General features: G+C 41.8%; 1 long non-coding RNA gene across 1 annotated transcript in view; it reads left to right on the top strand.

Moving 5' to 3' along the window:
* Positions 1-3615: 3615 nt before the first annotated feature.
* Positions 3616-19231, top strand: part of LOC127059469 (uncharacterized) — a 130280-nt gene continuing 114664 nt past the window's right edge. Inside the window, exon 1 of the long non-coding RNA XR_007777363.1 lies at positions 3616-3747. This is a non-coding gene — a long non-coding RNA (uncharacterized LOC127059469). The remainder of the gene's footprint in view (positions 3748-19231) is intronic.

The raw sequence follows: 19231 nt of genomic DNA, 5'->3' as shown, positions 1-19231 counted from the left end.
ACAGTTCCCATAAGTATGAGGAGCAGTCTGAGTGTACAACCCTCTTGTCTTCTAGAAAGAAAAGCTTTTCAGTACTGCAGATTATCAAGCCACACTTGTAAATGAGGCCCATACTTAACAGATCTCCAGGACTGGGCTGCCTTTTGTCATAGAAGCCAAAGGCAAGTTTTACATTATCCCGAACCAACCTTCAAATAATTACACTTGTTGTATGGCAGCTTTTGTTTTTCTTTTGCAGGAAGGTGTTCACCTTGATTTAAAAAAAAAAAAAATATGGAATTTTTTAGTCTTGCTGGCTCCTCAGAAAAGTTCTATCTAGAAACATTTTAAAGACTTTGACAAGTTCCTTTCAAGCTTTGAGGGACTTCTAAACCATTGTGAAATGCAGACTCCTTCTCCTGTCTGTGACAAAATGAATTAGGCTGCAATCCATATTGATAATAGCAACTGAGAGAGATTAGCAGAAGTCTAGCAGACATCTAGCAATTTTTAATTACTTGTATTTTTTTAAATGAGAGAATAAATTTAAGGGGACAAATAAGAACCTGAGATATTTATTAAATCCAAAATGAATTAGAATGAATATAATTTCTCTTACAGAGACAACTAAAATGCAAAAACCTGTCTAGAAGCTAGGAACAAGGGTTGGGCTATGGAAAATAGAAACCAGCATTCCTTGGCCAAGAAAGCAGATGTTAATCATGAAATTATTGTAGACTCACGAAGCATTATTCCTATGCAAGTGTATGACCTCTAATTCACCTGAAAGATTCTTATCTGTTTTCCCTCCTAAAGTGTGCATATATATCTAGATTACTCCTACAGATTATTTTGCTTTCTTTCATGGTTCCAAACCTATGTTTTGTTATTGTAAGGAGGCTTTTCACTTGTGGGTGCAGTTGCTGTGGATCCTGTCCCAAAGTAGACCTGCTGGCTGTATCCATACTGAAGTTCAGGCATTGTGATCATCGTGTGGGAGACACAAACCCAAGCTGAGGATAGCCAGGGGCAGACTGCTGTTACTGGGGGCAGCTGCTTTGTCTCAAGGATGTCTTATGTGACATCCTTGCAGCATTATGAAACCTTTGTGCTACACCCTGTGTGGGATGAAGAAGAGGAAGGTGGCATTAGGTTGTGAACTATGCAGTGCCCAAGGTCCAAGGCTTAACAACCCCTCTCCCTGTCCAGTCCCACTTCTACATGAGAAGTGTCTCCAGTTCCTTTATACCTGAAATTTTCATTGCTTAATTTGTATTTGCTTTGGACATCAGAAAACCAGCCTGAAACCTTGACTGTGCTTTTCTAAGGTGATCTTTTGAGTCTATCCCTTAGTGCTGTCTCTACCCCTCTGAAGCCAAAGATTGAGAAGGAAGGAGGCTGCCAAGAATCTGGCTGGCTGTAACTCTCCTTGAAAATGCTGGTTAAGTGATCCTTCGTCTGATCTTGTAAGATATTAAAGCTGGTGAGTACAGAGGAAATCTCTGATGATCACAGAAGAAAAGTTAAGGCAGACAGAGTGAAATTCTAAGGAACTGTTTGGGCCTGATGAGAGTAGGTAGCAAGCCAGGGACCTTTCTGAGAGTCACCGTGGTTCCCTGGCATGAAGAACATGTGACTAAGGAAAAGAGCTGGAGAGGCAAAAGGCACAAGAGTCCTTTTCATCCTTGTCTGCCTTTTTTTCCTTTTGGACATACCTTGAGGGGACAGGGTCTTCTTCTCAAGACACATCATACATTGAACTGTTGTTGTATGTTGCTTAGGATGAGCAAAGACAGGAATGGTTTCTTCTGTTCAGAACCTGAGAGAAGTCTTCTTTTAAGAACATTTTGTTAATTAAAGTAATGGAAAAATAGTCCTTTGATACAAATGGCTTAGACGCTCGTGTTATAGCCACTTTCTTATGACAGTACTGTGTGTGGTACAGTTTGAGCTTCACATGGTTGCCAACCATTTTCCTCTGTTTTTTAATGTTTTTAAAGTAATTTCAAGTCTGCCTAATTCCAAAAATATTAATACAAATGACATTAAAAGATGTTTCTGGTGCTCCTATTTAGACTGTTCTTGGCAGAGGGCTGGGGAGTTCAGCTAGAGCTGCCCAGGCTTGCCAAAGCCAGCTAAGCAGCAGGTCCCCCCTCCTCCTCCCTCCACCACCAAGAAGGGGAAAAAAAAGTCTGTTGGGCCCTAGATAAGCTTTGAAAATGCTAACAGAAAGAAGTGGAGAATGGTCCAGAAGCCAGATGTGGTAGGGAGAGAGAGGAAAAGATCTGGACAGTTATGAAATGGTAGAGGGGAAGGGATTTATCACAGGATGGTAGGAAGGACGGTAGAGGGTATTAAAAACAGGCAAGTGAACATTACTGGAAGTTGATGATATTACAAGGGAAATAGCTACTTGCTGCTGGCTGTGTAGGAGGCCTGTCAGACTTGGGGAAGTAAAAGCATAGTGCTTACATCAACATGATTTTTCTTTTTTTTTTTTTTTTTTCCTTAATGGCATCTGGTCTGTGTTGCATTTGGGCATGATATTTAGTGACCTACCTATATGTGACACATTTGCTGTAGGCAGTGTTGGTTGCTGCAGCTGGCAGGGACAGGAAAGCTTGCAGAGGGGAATTCTGGAGCATGGAGTGCCAGTACTGTCCAAGCCCTGAACAGCTCCAAGCTGGGTACATCAGTGTCAGCACCAGAGGTGTTCTACTGGTGATTTAAGCTGTGTGTTTCAATGTTCCAGCTTGAGCTTTAGCTCTTGGGAGCCACCGCACTGAAAAGAAAATGTGTATTTGATTATGAGTGGAAAGGAGTGCTTGGGCCATCTTCAGCTGTTTGAAAAAAGGAGAAGAATTTGGTTTGCCTGTTTCGTTCCACAGAAAAGTGGGGCACAGGGAAGGAAGGGGAATTCCTGCCCTCTCTAGCTCTGTAGCAGCAGCCTGGGGACAACCTCAAACTGCTGTGCCCATGCAAATGCCACTACCTTAGCCTGGGCTTGGCCACATTCAGTGTTTGCTAACTGCTGAGTTTTTTCTTTATAAAGAAACCTGTTTAAAAGGCCACAAGTCATTTCAAAAGTGAGGGAAGAGACTTAAGTTATGCCTTTCTGGTTCAGAGAAAGGGGGGGAATTGAGTGGATCTGGGCTGGGATGCAACTGGAATCTAGCAAAGCTGTACCTGGGATGAAGCCCAGCTATGGTTCCCTGATTCTCTGCTGCATCCTCAGTGTAGGCTGGATCAGCTCTTGCACACCAGGACAGGTGGACAGCTGCCAAAGAAGAGCAGCCAGAGTGAGGTGTGAGTGCTCTTCTACTGTCTACCTGAAGCCACAGGAGGCTACACTGACTGCATGAGCCATGGGGATCAGCCCCATTCCTGGGCAATCCCTAGAAAGGAGTGGGCCAGCCCTAGACCCTCAATACTGCAAGAGCTAACCAGGATGTACATTCAGTGTCTGCTGGAGCAGCCAGTTCTGTAGAGCTTTTACTGTAATGTCTTATCAGGCTGCAACCCATATTTGGGATTGCTCAGATCCTTTCTATCCTTTCTTTGGCACTTGTGTGTTGTTTTCCTGGTAGTAACACTCTGCTCTTTTCTTTAGATCCCAGCTGGCATTTGCTTTATGTGGACAAAGCACAGAAAGTTTTCCAAGTCCATTTCAGAATATCAGATGCCCTTAAAGGTTTGAAAGGACTTATCAGTCAGCAACTTTGGAAGAGCATTTCAAACCCACTGCCAAAACAATGGGTCAGCTAAATAGTAAGTGGACCTTTTTTACTGCTGTGTGTCACAGACCCCCTTCTGTTTCACTGGGCTAGAGTTTTATTGCATGAAAAGGGATTGGAGTGGATAAACCAGCATTCTTTCCTGAGGAACCAGCAGAGCACGATAATCACACAGTATTGTAGGCAACAGAGTGAATAGGAGCAATTGTGTCCAATACCTGAGTTATTGGAACATGCCTGCCTGCTCATGTGAGCCAGGAGAGAAAGATTGTTTTTCCTTTCTGAAGAGGGAAAATTGGAGGGAAGCTGTGCCAGAACCTTTCCAGGTTTAGAGAAGTGGAGGAAACACCTGCTACACCATCAGCATTCTTGTTAACAGCGACTGCATGAGTGACAGAATCTGTCCTTTCCGGGGATGATTCAGACTCAGAAGACTCTTGGTAGTGATGACACGAACGCCTGGTAGCTCCTGAAAGCAGAACTAATGAGCAGTGCCACTCACTTAGCGTATGGTTTGACAACAGATGCACATGTTGGTAATTAAGTATTTGGCTGCATTACATTATTTTATTTTTGGATTTCTCAAACACCCTCCCATTGCAATCTCTAGACACATTAGCATGATTTAAAAGCCCTAAACTTCTAACAAACAGAAAAATCAGCATAGGAAAACTATACTCTGCTTTTCAGAAGGACTTAGTAGTACATGGGCCTTCCTGTGCACCCCAAGCCTGGGAAATATAAATTCTGTATGGCAAAACTGTACTCAGAAAATAATCCCAGGGATTTCTTCCAAGATTGAGCAGAGCGGTGTCTGTGGTTTCGGATCAAATCAGTGTACAAGTCTTGCTTCAGGATTTTATTCTGTTGTATCATCACATCCATCACTTTTTGTGACCTGGCCTTGAAATGGCTTTGAACTTCATGAACTTCATAAATACCTGAATGCAATTTACCTTGCAGTGCTTAGGGAGCAGACTCAAATACTTCATCTTAGAAGAGATCTTCTGGAATGTCTTATTATGTCCTTGCGTGCTAGCAGTTATTTATGCCTACGTGTTAATGCTGACCTCAGCTACAAGTGGCAAATATGTGCATAATGGTGCTTGCTGGAGCATCTTGCTCCCAAATTCTACACCTTTGCTAACTCAGTCTAGATACTTATTAAAACTCTCCCTTGGACCACAGGCAACATTGCCCTATATGTCAGATATACTGGAGGAATACCTGAGACATTATGAAAATTGTGCTCTCATCCCACTCTACCTGGGTTTCTGTCATGTCTTGTTAGGAGGAATTAGGGTGCATCATAAGGGCATGATGGAGAAGCATATGACAGCTGGGGAGGTCACCTGGTCCAGGAAGGAGGTCACCTGGCCCAGGAACAATGCACAGCATTAGGGTTTTTCCTGCACATTATGTTACAGGATAATAATTTCCTTTTGTGTGAAAGTTAGGATCTGAGCCAACTACAGTGAACTTGAGCTTGTTTTGAGATTCTGAAAGCAGCAGAACTAGTGAGAAGACCTGTTCTTTATCCTGACATTAGTAATGGTATACAGCAGAGGTCCAAGATCTACTGCAACATCTTTGTAAAACCATTGTAAAGTTGTTAAATATTTTGAGTCTTGCCTAGAAATTTTCAACCTTGTTTTACAACTCAAGGAAATTCCAAGAATTTGTGACCACTGCCTTCCAAAAGCATGGCTGGTCACAGACTGTGCTGTCTTTTCATGAAGAGATGAAGTAAAATCTCTTTGGTTTCCTCTCTATCTTTGTAAGCCTGGTTCTAGAGCTAAAATTGCAAGATGCTTGTGCAAAGACACTATTTGACTGACTGAGAGGTGTCTCAGGTGTATCTTTCTGTGTTCCTATTCACTGGCTGGAAAGTCTGCCTGAAAACGATTACAGCTTAGGCTGATGTAGATGTTAGCTATGCTTAAAGAAAAAAGGAATTTCAGTCGGTGCTGACACTGAGAAGGGCATTTAGAATTTTGAAGGAGAAGGACAGAAATGAGAAACTAAGAAAGATGTGACCAGGCAGCTCCACCTACAAACCATAACCCTCCAGGGCAGTCTCGGGTTTCTGCTGAATACTAGCGTACAAAACAGATTACATGCAAACCTAGACTGCAAGCATGAGAGTATTGGAAATCTGTTGCAGGTGTTTGATGGTAAACAGTGTTTATAGCTGCCAGGATGGAAACATTAATGCGAGTGAGTGAGTGCAAGTGGAGGGCAGGCCTCAAACTTTCACCCCATTACCTTCACATTTCGGTTTTGCTTTGTGGAATACCAGCTCCCTGTGAGTTCAGACTGCTAGTGAAGCTACTATATGATTTTACTTGAGCATGTCCTGTGTTCGAATTTGAAATGCCAGAATCACCTGAGAAGTAGTGGGCTAATTTATCACAGGAACAAAAATATACAATGGAGACTGAATGGAAGAGGATGAGTTCTGACAGGCATGCCTCTACTTTTTTGAGCAAGTATTTTTGCTTGGGTGGGTGGTGCATTAGTTATATATACAACTCATGCTTTTAGCTACAGCAAAATGTGAGAAGACATAATAATAGCTCTTCACGCTAAGGCTTCCTCTTTTTTCTTCTTTTTTTCTTTTTTCTTTTTCAGTTCAGTTAGTTTGTGAGTTTAGATTATTCTCTTTCTGAGAACTGAGGGAAGTATTTTTAATACTTCTCAGTGTGAGAGGTGGCTGGGCTGCCCTTAATCTACGATGAAAATAGCAGTACATTTACTAGGGATTTGGGCCAGAAGGTTGGACTTCTAGTGCAAGGCTCCTGTCTGCTGCCTTGCAGTGGTTCCCAGACAGTCAGGAAGATAGAAAAAACCAAAATAAATCCATCCAAAATAAAAGGCAGATTCACCTTTGAAGAATTGGTGAGTGTGAAGGGCTAAGTATGCTTCACTAGTATTTTTTTCCATAAGGAAAACAAGTAGTAGTAGTTCTGGTTTAACCAAAGGAGAAATGCGTTTACTAAATTTTTGCTCTACCCACAAATAGTTGACAATTGCTCACAATGAAACTGCAGCATGAGAAGGATTCATGAGGCTGTTGGTGTCCTCCCTCAGGGCTGTCTGCAGGCTGGGGTGGACAGTGAGGGGGCAAGAGGTGTTTACCACAGCCCCAACACACCCAGTGCTGCTGTGTTTTGTGGGTGGGGTGGCTGCTAAGGAAGGAGGTGAATGATCTTGTTCAAGTGATCTTGTGCAAGAAAGATAAGGGACAAGCCTGTCTCCATGGGGTAAAGCTTTACCCTGTGCTTTGTCTATTGGAAAATGCAGTTCTCATCTTCCACCTGTGCCACTCTGAAGTAAAAGATACAAGAACATAAAATGGCTGGTCTGGCATTTTCTTTTGACAATCTGATGCCTAGAGAAAGGTATACAGCAGGAATATTTCCTTGTAGATAAGGTATAAAGCAGGAGTATTTCCCTATCAGTTTCCTGCCTTCCTAAGCCAATGAAGCCTGTGTCTAGTACCCAAATGGATATCTGTCTTGTTCATTTGTGCAAGTGCATCTTGAAACCATGCACTGTTTACAATGTTCTTTGGTGACAAACTCCTCCATTTCACTACCAGTTCTGTTGAGAAGAACCTTGCTCTGGTTCTGTCGCCTCATTCCTATTCTGGGTGACCATTTCTTATTCCCCTTCCTATGTCACTTTTTATAAGAATCCTACCCTTTCAGTTTCTATACCAGGAAAAGGGAACATCTGTACCTCCATCATGTGGGCATCTTTGCATGTTCAATGGAGGCTGTGATATGGGGCTGGAGAGGGTCTTTCCAGCTGGGGTTTCTCCAGTATAGGCTTAAGGACTATAGGCAGAGCCTGTAGCCATGTAGGCACTTTACTTCCTCATGTCTGAGGAAAATGCTTGGCTGAGGTATGCTTGACCCCAGGGAGGAGTGAAGAAGTTGTCATCCTCTTTTGCTTAACACAGGAAAAAGAGGTGTAGGAATGAGGGAGAACAGAGCGGGAACCATGCATCCTGCTCACTTCAGAAGACTCAATAGGTCTGTAAAATCATCCTATTAATAAAAATGCACCTTTTAGTAAAGTCTGGAAAGGTACAAGCTCTTTAGAAACCTTAAACAGTTTAACCCCAACACAGCATAAAAAAATCTTGAACTGGAATGAGTTAGAACTGATGAGAGTTCCTGGGATCTGCAAAGCTTCATCCTTGCACAGTTCTACCTCTCTGAGCTGCCCCTGGATCTTCCTGGGGGGCTGAGCTTGTTGAGAAGTGGAGGGTGCAAGCAGGCATTTCCACACTGCTCAGGCTGAGAACATTTGAAAATCAGAATGCCCAACTTCAGCTTTTTCTCCTTAAAGAAAAATGGCAGATGATTCAAAAAGCAGAAGCTTATTCTTTAATTTGTAGCTGTTAATTCATTTATAAACTACATGTGCTTCATGAGTGATTATGCTAATGTACTTAAGACTATTTAAACCCTTGCACTGATTAGCCTAACCATTCATTGTACAAATAAGATGTTATCTTCAGAATGTGTCTAGCAAAATTCCATAATCACAAACATGTTACTTTATTGAATGCAACTATTGGCATTATTGAATCCAGCCACTTACACTTTATTTTTTAACGTTCTGTTTTGCATTGTATTCATGTATTCCATACTGATATGGTAGGGCTAGGCTGGTGGAACATATTTAATGGCAATAATAGGCAGTTAAATTTATATTTCATCCTGTCTCCAAGCAAGAGAATCTGTGGGGTCACACTCACCTCATGCATGCAGAGGAGCAAGTGGGCTGTGACCCCTCTGAGGCAGGTGGGATGCTTTGGCTCTGTGCCATGAATTAGCACACCATAGCCCTAGTTCCTGCTCTGAGGTCTGCCAGGTGCTGTGGGGCTACAGGCAAATCACTTAGCCCAGTGAGTCTGGTTTTCCCCATCTGAACAGGGTAGTGATGCTCAGCTACCTTCCACACTCACTGCTAAGTGCTCTCTGAGTCACAGGCGTTGTTATGAAAGGTATCTGGAGAGAAGATTTCTTTGGGCAGCTTTGTGCTGAAGCTGTCTGAGGCCATTTCTGGGCAGATTCCCTTGGGGCTGCCGTCGTGTCAGTGTCATCACCTAGTGTCATTTCTTCATTAAGTGATCCAGGGAGTTTAAAGAGAAATGAGGGTCTGTGCTCCCTCCGTAGTGCTCTGAGAGCAGCAAGGTGCTTTGGGTGATCTGCCTGATACAGAAAACTTGTCGCCAGCTTGCAGAAAGTCTTCTGCCTGCAGAGTCCCAGGATGGGATTCTGCTGGGGGGTCAAGGCTCTGACCTTTTGGTTTGGAGAAGGATCAAACCTCTTTTGCTTTCTTTGAGGCAAAATGACAGAGCTGTGTGACATTTTTGTTGGTACATATTTTTGAAATCTGTCTTAAGATGAACTTAAATTATAAAAGTTTTTGGTTTTGTGTTGCTATATGACCCTGGCGTGCTGTGAAGTCAGGAGGGAATGTTCTTTTTGGAGGAGGTACAGGGCAGTGTGGCTTGTTCCTTGACTGGCCTGCCAGCATCCCAGCCACACTGGTTATGGTACCAGGGCCGTGCATCCCCCAGGCCCTGGAGAAAGCTGAGAAGGACTGGTGGTAATGATGATGGGCACTTCTAATCCCTTGTGCGCTGGTGTTTGTTTGGCTGGTTCTTCCTCTGTGAGCTGAGCACTCTGAACAGCAGCCATTAGAAACAGCTAACTGAGCTCTGGGCTTTGTGTGAAATAACTGCGAAGTTCAGATAGTGAAAGTGGAAAAAAAAGTCTGAGGTAGATATCTGTATATCTAACATTGTAAAACTACTTTAAAAAAATGTTCTGTGGATGGAGCCCATGGAAAAAGCTGTGCTACTTTTCTAAAATGTGATGTTCAGAGACTAGTTTGCTCAAAGGGGCAGCTGCTTATACACATGTAGCCCCATCAAGCAGAACCTCTGCACCCGCCCGTTGGGAATAGTGACACCTGTGCAAGCGGGTGCTGACTTTTGCATACACAGAAGCTGCTTTTAGGGTGGATGAGTGCAGGCACTCCTCCCTGAACATCTGCAGGTGCGGCTGCATGCAAAGAGACAAAGGGAAGTTGAAAGGAGGCAATCGTATGTGCCCTTCATGGCAAAAAGTCATGAGTCACACTTAAAAATACTGTAAGATTCTGTGTTTTCAGGCTTTTCTCTGCAACCATGAAGGCCAGAGTTTCAAGGGCAGGCCTCCAGGAAAGAGGACAAAGAGCCCAGTAAAATGCAGGAGCTGACAACCCTGAAACTTTGCCGGCAAGTGTCTGAAAACAGCTGCAGCTGAACTGCCCACAGCATAGATTCAGTGTCATGCTCTGTGTCACCATTGAAGTGGAAACCAAGAGACCCTCTGGCTGTCCTTGTAAGAACAGTGAGAGAAGCAAAAAGCTGCATAACTTCTGGCAATGCAACTCCCACAAGAATGGCAGCACCAGTGCAGAGATGTTGCACAGCACCACAGCTTCCTCTGTACAGGTGTGTGAGTGCAGCCCAAAAACAAGTGTCTGCATGTTCTGCTTTCAGATAAGGCATATCAAGGTCATGCAAGCTAGATGCAAAAGGGGTTAAACACCAGCTGCAAAATGGTTAAAAGTTGCATTCTTGCATTTATGTATTTACTGTCATAAGATAGTGCCTTTTTCTGAAGTGTAGAGATGCACAGAAGGTATGTTGGTTCTTAGGACAGATTCTAGCCCTAACTGAAACCAACTAAACCATTAGCACAAAACCATGCTGCTTTTCCTTTCATGCCATTAATTGGGAGAGTTAAAAATCGACCCTATTTTCTTATTAAAAAAAATAGTACCAAGATTTGCACTTGTATGGATTTCTCAAAAGTTTTTTATGGTCCTGAGAGCACTATTGCAGGGAAATTTACAACTAAAAATCAGATAGAGGCATCAAAAAAAGAAAGATGAGTAAGAAGAGGACCTAGTCTGTGATTTAATTGGAATCAATGGGAATTGTGCCATTTGCCTTTGGTGGAAGCAGAATCAAAGCTGAAACACCAGCTGTAGTTTATTTTAGATTGCTGCCTGTCTGAGATTAGATTTCAGATATCTCCACGGGGTTCTTTTTCTTTTAACTACCTACAATTTATGGCAGCGATACATATTCTACGTGTTTTCCTCTACCAGGGGATCAGCTGAGCCTGTAAGGTCTGTAGGTGAAACAAGCCCTTTCCCTTTTTCTTTTTTTTTCTTGGGCATGAATCTGCCATGTGTTAGTCTAAAGAAGTGGGTGTTTCACTGCAGGGAGAGGTGCCTTGGGACAAGGCCTCCAAAGTTGGGTGACTGCAAAAGTGAGGGGTTGAAGCATGTTGTGCTACTCAGCACTTCTCAAGCAGATATATGGGAGGAGTGAAAGTTGCAGCAGGCTGATGACTGAGCTCTAGGTGTAAGGAACTTGTGGGAAAGATGGATGATGCTGCCAAATAAATTCATAACCTCTTGGGAAGTGCTGTACTGCTGTGAAAACAGAGCACAGAGAGAAGTACCCTTCTGTAGAGAAGAAGGAAAAATTAAGGCCTGAAGTCAAAGAAAGACTTGCAGAAGACAACAGGGAAATGGTGTCCATCTTGAATAGATGAAATAATCTGTGTAATGCTAGCACTTGTATTTATGTAGCAGTGCTCTTTTGGCTGGTAAATGTGTATAATTATTTTTGGGTGATGAATGAAAGATAGTAGTCACTCAGTCTTTGAGAGCAAACAAAATAGTTGCTGAGGTGTCAGATCTTCTGCATCCCCCTTCTTGCTCTTTAATAGTGTTTAGTGGGCAGAGATCTCTGCAGGGGGTTTAGACAATCAGACAGGAAGAAACTAGTGGTGAGCCCTTGAGACACCAGGCGACCTAAAAAATAGATAACTTTGATGTTGTAGGAAGAAGGAAAATTTTAGAAAACAAAATTCCAGGAAAAACTCATGGATGTTGGCTGAGGGTAAATATCTAAGGGGCCAGGACAGAAAAGTAGCTGCACTCTTATGGAGGTATATTATGGTAGCTATGAGCTTTGTAACAGCTAGTCAGGAATCACTAAAAAAAAGAAGTGAAGTGAATCTTAGAGAAAATGTTGTGGTTTTCAGAGCTTTAAAGTTTCCTAGATTGCTCCTGCTATGGAGCATTAAATGCCCAAACGTGAGTTGTCTTGCCTTACAGATTTACTGAGCTAAAGTGTCATGACTGTGTTTTTTCCCTATTTTTTTTTTAATCTGTTCAGGGGAGAGAAATAGCAGACATGAAATAGGCACTCAACTCTGCTCCAGTCTTTTCAATGGCTAGGGTCAAGCCATTGATCAGGCCTTCCTACTTCAGAGGAATAATGAAAATTCCCAAACTCTTCCACTCATAAACTGTCTCCCACCCATTTGTGTTACTGAACATGCCAAGAGCAGACACTGTCTGACATTATAATAGAAAGCAACTGACAGGCAGTTCTCTCTGCTAGAGCAACCAGACCCAAAGAGCTGATATAACCTCCTACAAGCAAGGACAAATGATAATTGAGATGTTTCTACCCCAGTAAACTGTACAACACATACTCTGCTGTCCTTGGGTCTGATTCTGTATTTCTTGAATGTTCTAATGTGAAAATGATGTTTAGAGGAGTTTTGAGCATGTCAGGAATGTAGCTGGGGCTTGAAGTGTAAAAGGTGTTAGCAAATTATTGCCTGAAGCACAAGGCCACCTGGACTTGTGACTGCAAAGTTTCCAGTGGCAGTAACCAAATGAGGTTTTGTTGAGTTACTCTGAGTAGGAAAGATATTTTTGCTTTGCTAAAGAAACTAGAATTTGTGGAGCTGAATATTAATGAGACACTTCAAAACTAAAACAAGAGTAACCTATCTCAGCCAACAGTTTAGAGTTATATCATACTGGAGTTAAAAAACCAAACTTGAACAAAACCCCAAACAAACCAAAGCATATCAATTTTCAATTCATTACCATTATTTGAGTGTTACAGGCTTTCTGCACCTCTTTGAGCCACAAATAAATAGATGGGGTCCATCCCTAAATTCTCTTTCCTAGGGTCTCGCTCCTCATTTTAGTGTTGATTGCAATGTATTAAAAATGCTTTGGGTGGACGTGTACATTCAGATACTCTTACTAACAAAAGAGAGCAATCAGCAGAATAGGTGACTGAATTATTTACATTATCTGTTGTTCAGCTCAAAAAATCAGTTTCTTTTTAACAGGTTTTCTGTGCATGTTTTCATGAAGGATAATTTTTGGAGGAAAGCTTTTGAAAAGGGAAAATTGTTCAGGAGCAAGACAGATCTCTACAAAGTGAAATTTACCTGTTTATTGTGGACCCAGAGCCTGAGAGTAGATTCTGACATATGTGTGAGCCTAGAAGTAAACACAAAGGAGTTTATTAATGTGGGTGGCATGATTGGCATGAAATGGAAATAGTACCTAACATTTATAAAGTGTTGCTGCTCTGATTAAATTAAACAATTTTAATGCAATGGTTCAAACAGGCAATATCCTTTTTAAAGGTAGGAAATGAAGCTTATTAAGGCTTAATGACACACATGGGGTCACACCATGAGTTTGAGGGATAAGTGGTGGAATTAGAAGACCTTTTTTCCATTACAATGCTCTACATTAGATGACAATGCATAACAGAAAGAATGAATGGAAATAAAATAAGACAGATGGTGAATGAAAGGAAACATGCATAAGTGTTTGAAATAAATATATGCACTGGGCAAGAATGAAACTGGTAATTGAAACCTTTGCTCACTTTAAAATACAATTATATGTATTTGCTTGCAGTGCATTTTGAGTAACAGGCTACTGAAAGGGATGATCTGGCATGTGAGAGAAAGTGAACGCATTTACTGAGGGTGTTGTTAAAAGCTATATTTTTGCCTCCATTTTCAGGAAAGAATAAGGGAACAGATGGCAGAAATTTCCCAAGGGAGAAAAGAGAATTACTAGAGAAGATCAGGATCAGACCTGCACAGGTGATCATGAAATCGAAATGCCTGGAAACTCAATTTCTCAAGGTCGATATAACCCATGCCTAGGTAACCAGTTTCTCTGAATTCTGAGGCAATTGGGAAAACACGAGAAAACTGGGAGGTGCTGGAGGACCAGCAAGAGTGTGAAATGTCAGTGATGACCTAGAGACAATCCAAGTAGATCAGAGTTTTGTCAGCTGGGTGGTTTCTATTTAATTTCTGTTTCTGCATCACTCTCATTGCTGGAGTATCTGAGCACCTTCAGTAAAAACAGCCATGGTGTCTTTGCCCTCTCAGGTTCTCCTCCCAGGACAGCCAGTGTTTCTTGGAGGGCTTGTTTTAGTAAAATCTTTGTGCTGTTATTAGTGTGTGTATTGTAGAATATTTGTTGCAACAGGATGAACTGAGAGAGGTGTCTTGTGCCTGAAATGGAAAATAGCAGCTTAGGGAGGAGACTGCATTTCTCAGTAGCAGCTGCTCCTGGACTAGGCCTAGTTAGACTGGAATTGCTGGAGATTTAACAAAATAAGGACAGGAATTCCTCCTCCCTTGCATAGCTGTTGATGTTATGTCTAGCTGATTTGTGCCTACTTTCTCTCCTCTTTGGTGATAAAAGACTGTTTTCAAACATGACTATCCGACTCCAGCTTCACAGACTAATGCTGTAATGCTGTTTTGTTCCAGTCCCACTCTAACAACCAGATTTTGTGAGATGTCCTGTTCCTAATGCCAAGGAAGCTAAATGCTCAAACATCTTTAAAATCAGTGTTTGTCTGGTGTATCCCTGTGCTTTTGCATCATTTAGGTAAATACTGCAGTATGAAAAGAGGAAATATCCACGTGGAGGAGGCTGGAAAACCTGAAGAGGAGTACAGTGAGAGAACTTCAATGGTGTGATTTGATTATCCATAGTCAGCATGATTGCCTGAGAAATACTGTCTCTACCAAAGAGGGTTTTTTTTTTGTTTTGACTTCTCAGAGGAAACGGAAATACTTTTGGTGGATTGATATTGAGCTTAAAATTAAATTTACAAATCTTATGAAGTAAGTGGATATTATAAACGTAACACAGTATAATCAAGCTTATTCAGTGCTGAGGATCAGGTTTCTAGTTTTAGGGAGCCTCTTCCAGACCAGCATCCAGAGTGTTATGTTCAGAACAGTTCCTTTTCCTCTCATCTTAGTGGGTGTCTTAGAGACTTGCCAAGGAAGGCTTGAGCTCCAGGATTTGCTCAAAAGTGCTTAGTTTCCCATATTGTGGGTGATGACTCTTCCTATTATATAAAATCCTTTTGTCTGGTCACTACTGAATCAATGCTGGGCTTGACAATCATCTTTCTGGATCCTGGTTGCACTGCTCTGGAAGAGTTAATGGCAAAGTAAGGAGAATTTTGGGACAACTAAGAAAAGGACAGATGATATTTTGAGCTGGAGCTAGCAAGTTACTAGCAGTGGCCAGTGAAGTGTGTTAGAGACATGAAGACATTCCTTGATTTCATATAACTTCACTTTTGTTTCTCATAATTAGTGATTTTATTTAACAAGGAGCATTTTTTTGTGGCATTAAGCAACCACCTGGAATTTCTGTTGTCCCTTACTCTTACACAAAGTCTAACTTGTAAATATTTGGGATATAATACACAGCACGTTACCCTTGTTTAAAAGGTGCAAGTACTGATGCAGAAAGTCACTTGCCCTGCAAGCATGCCTGCAATAAATACCTTGTTGAGGGAAAGAATAGATGGAGAAGAGGTCATGCATGGCTGATGCTGACTGAAGGTAGGTGTGAGCTTGATACAGTAAAGATATTGTTCTGTACTTATCTCCCTCGTGAAATATTGCAGTTGTAATAGTACCAACATATCCATGTGTGTTACTTGTCTCTCATTCCAGCACCAGCTGGGCTGGTTTGTTCTACCCTGTCAAATGTTTTAAGCCATCCACCTGTATTCTGCACAGGTGTCAGCCCTCACTGTGATCAGACTGCTGATGCTTCTGACCCGCTCTGTGTGCATTTCGCTAATGTACCTCACTAGACAGTGCTTCTGGAGGAAGCTTGGCCCAAAGGCACTCCCACACTCATGGCCATGTGGGGGAATTGGACCCAGCTGTGAGCAGGGTGACAGGGAGGGCTCACAAGCCTGGAAGTGTCCCTTGCAAGTTTTGCCTTGCACTTGAGAAGCTCCTTCCTGCCACCACATTGCTCACCACGCTCAGTGGTTTAGTGCCACCATTCGCACAGGCCTCCCCCTTCCCGGCAGCACTGGGGTGGTAAATTTGTGCTCACACGGCGTCTCAGTCCAGATCAGAGGTGTAGCTCGCTGGTAGGATGCAGGTGGTTGGAGTGGGAGTGTGCAGCGCTCGCAGTCGCGCTGGGTGACACTAACCAAGGCGGCTTCCTCCTCCCACGCACCGGGCCCAGCGCGGCGCCTTCTTCCTGTTCTCGCCTCTGACAAGATGTGCAGCGGGCTCTCGCTCGGAGTGGGCGGGATGAGGTCACGTCCTCTGCACCATGTCAGAATGGGAGTGATGAGCATCTCCCACCACAGCACATGAGGAGTCAGCTTCCAGAGAGGTTGGTGGCGCTGGCAGTTCCTGGTGTGCCATTGTACTGATCAAAGTTATATGTTGGTCTACGCCTGCAGCAAATTTGTCCCTGGGGCTTTTATCCTTCAGTTGTTTAAGCCATACTCTTGTGAATGATCAGTGTGATGTGGGCTATGAAAAAGAAAACTAATTCTATCTCAGTTCAATGTTCAGTATTCTGTGTACTTTAAATCAGCTGTATATAAAATGGTCAACCTCTTTCCCATCCCATGGCAGGACTTTGGTTTCTTCTTGAGCAGATATGGTGTCTGGCTTAATGTGGGCTGAGGCTGGGTGAGTAGACCTGGTTATCGTATTCACTTGTGTGGTAACTGAGACTGATACACACTGAAATTTCAACAAAAGACAAATTAAATTTAGTTCTACTGCAGTCCAAGGTGCTTCTTTGTATGCTGCTCAGAACAGTGGTTCATCACTGGGACTTCTCAGACTACTGGTAATAAAAGTAATAAAGCTACAGTTGATAATTATGAGGGTGTGTTGTTTGAATTGGGATTTACAAGAAAAGGTGCTTGCCACAACACCACATATCTTGCCTACCCTTTCAAGGAAATGTTAAACACTTTTTCTTTTTACTTTTTCTTTTTTTTTTTCCTCTTAAGTCTCTGTCCTTTTTATGCCTGTATCATTGTGTATGATGAGCATCAAGTGTGCAGCTCTTTCCAAGCTGCAGACTTCCACTACGGATAGAGTACCAGAAGGGATAATAAATAGAAACTGATTTTTTTTTTTTTTTGGGGAAGCAATTTGCATGTTATGCTTCGGGATCCTAAAGAAAAGGAAACGTACTTGATGTTAAAATTGGCTTCATGGCTCCAGTTTTCTCAGCTCTGCACCACCTGCCTCTAATCAAACTGTCCAATTACAGGAAACAATTGTTTTCTTACTTTCTGTTAAGTGCAGGAATTCATTCACTAAAGGACTTTTTACCAAATGTTGCTTTTAACAAAACCAATTTCATAATTTGTTTGGAAATAATGTGCTGTTTATGTCCAGTATGCATGTTGAGATTCAAACATATGGTCACCAGGATCCTCAGAAGGTCATTTACAAAATTGTAATATTTATCTGAACTGATTGCAGGGTTTGGAAATCTCTATTGTATTGGGAGAAACTCAGTGGACGTTAATAGTTTCACAATTGTTTTGGTAAGCTGAGAATCAGGCCCTGACCTATAATTATCACTTACACGAAGAGCACTGATAATACAGAGGGGAAATTGGTCTCCCTAGATATGCTTTCTTAAAGTGAGACAATGACTTCAGGCTGTTTCTGAGCTGCAAATCTCCCAAGTGAAATCTTGCTGAAGTAGAATAAAGCAGAATAAAAACCAAAGTAAGAGGATCCAGCTTTGGTGCATTAAGCGATGCTTTCCTTGCAGAACTCCATCTCAAACCAAACTATAACCTTAACATGCTCAGTCAGCCCTACAGAATTACAGGAGACCACATAGAGAAAGCAGATACACAACATCCACTCTCATTTTAGCTGTGATGTTTACATGTCTTCACCTAACAACTGCTTTTTATCTGCAAGGAAACAGACTGATAAGGAAAATATTAACAATATACTCTACAATTTAGGAGCTTACTAATAATACTATAAATATTTGATTGCCTCACAAACTTTGTATGAAACAAAATAGACTAAATAAGAGTGTAAAGATCTTAGGAAGGAGGCCTGTATGAAAAGACATATAGTACACTGTAAAATTTCCTTGAGAAGCATAGGGCAATTATTGGAAACTACTGAACAGAGGAAACATGAGGAGCTACTATTCACTGTCTCATAACCAGAGAAGGTGGGGGTTATTCTATAGCATTGACAGTCAACAAATGCAAAACAGATAAATGAGTGACTCATCGGCATTAACCAGTAAGCCTTCAGCATGTGGAATTAATTTCCATAGGAAATCTATATTAAACTGCAGTACAATTGGCAGCAATGCTACAGCCATGTTGAGAGGAGTGATGTACTAAAAACTACTTTTTGTTTCCAAAATGTGTTTAATACGTGTCTGTGTACTCACATACAACTTGCAGCTATGCTAGCTGGATCAATATACTGCTATATCCTCTGTTAGTTGAATCAATGAGAAGGTATTTGGTATACACCAGAAAAAGCTTTGGAAATTTGATACAATGCCCTACATGAGAATTTATTTTTGTCCTTATAACTGTACATGCCTATGCCTTTTTTTTCCTCTCCTGTATTTTCCAATTTTTTTTGCCTTTTAAATCAGGATCAAGAAGAGAACAATGCTGGAGATTTTCATGTTGGCTGTCTTGTACTGTTTAGCAACTTTTTGTTTGTGTATGAGGGAAGGGTTGAGGGGTATATTACTTTATTTCTGTTATTTCCAAGATTGCTTTAGTTGTACTTGGCTGGTTGATCTTGCTGCATTTGTGTGGATAGTGGAGTGGTATATAAGAAAAGAAAAAAAAAATTGGTAATTGTAGAACAAATCTCCATTGATTTGAAAGGAGAATAAAAGAGAAGAGTAACCTAACACAAAGCAAATGTTGCTTGCAGTGCAGTAAAAGCCAGACAAAATCTGAAATGCTCCATAAAAAGGGAGACAGCATGTTTACCAATTGTTATTCCTATGACATAGGTCATTGTTCTGTTTTATTGTGCAACCTGTAATATATTACAGTGCCCATCAACATCCCCTAGTAACATCCATTCTTCATATGATGGATGCATATCTTTTATATCTTAGCCAAACAGAATGAACAAATACAGCCTGACCAAGCTAGTACCCTGACTGAAAAGTGCTCAGGTCTAGTGGAAAATAGGTATGGAGAGATACAATTCCCTGCACTCTCAACATTGCAGTTTGTGCCTTTTTCTGTTTTTAAAAGGAGATACCAAGTTTTGTCCTAAATCCTGGGCAATGCAGAG

The sequence above is a fragment of the Serinus canaria genome, chromosome 3 (assembly GCF_022539315.1).
Source record: "Serinus canaria isolate serCan28SL12 chromosome 3, serCan2020, whole genome shotgun sequence".
In the NCBI taxonomy this organism is placed as follows: domain Eukaryota; kingdom Metazoa; phylum Chordata; class Aves; order Passeriformes; family Fringillidae; genus Serinus; species Serinus canaria.
The sequence above is the reverse complement of the archived record's forward strand: the minus strand, read 5'-3'. Positions and strand labels throughout refer to the sequence as shown.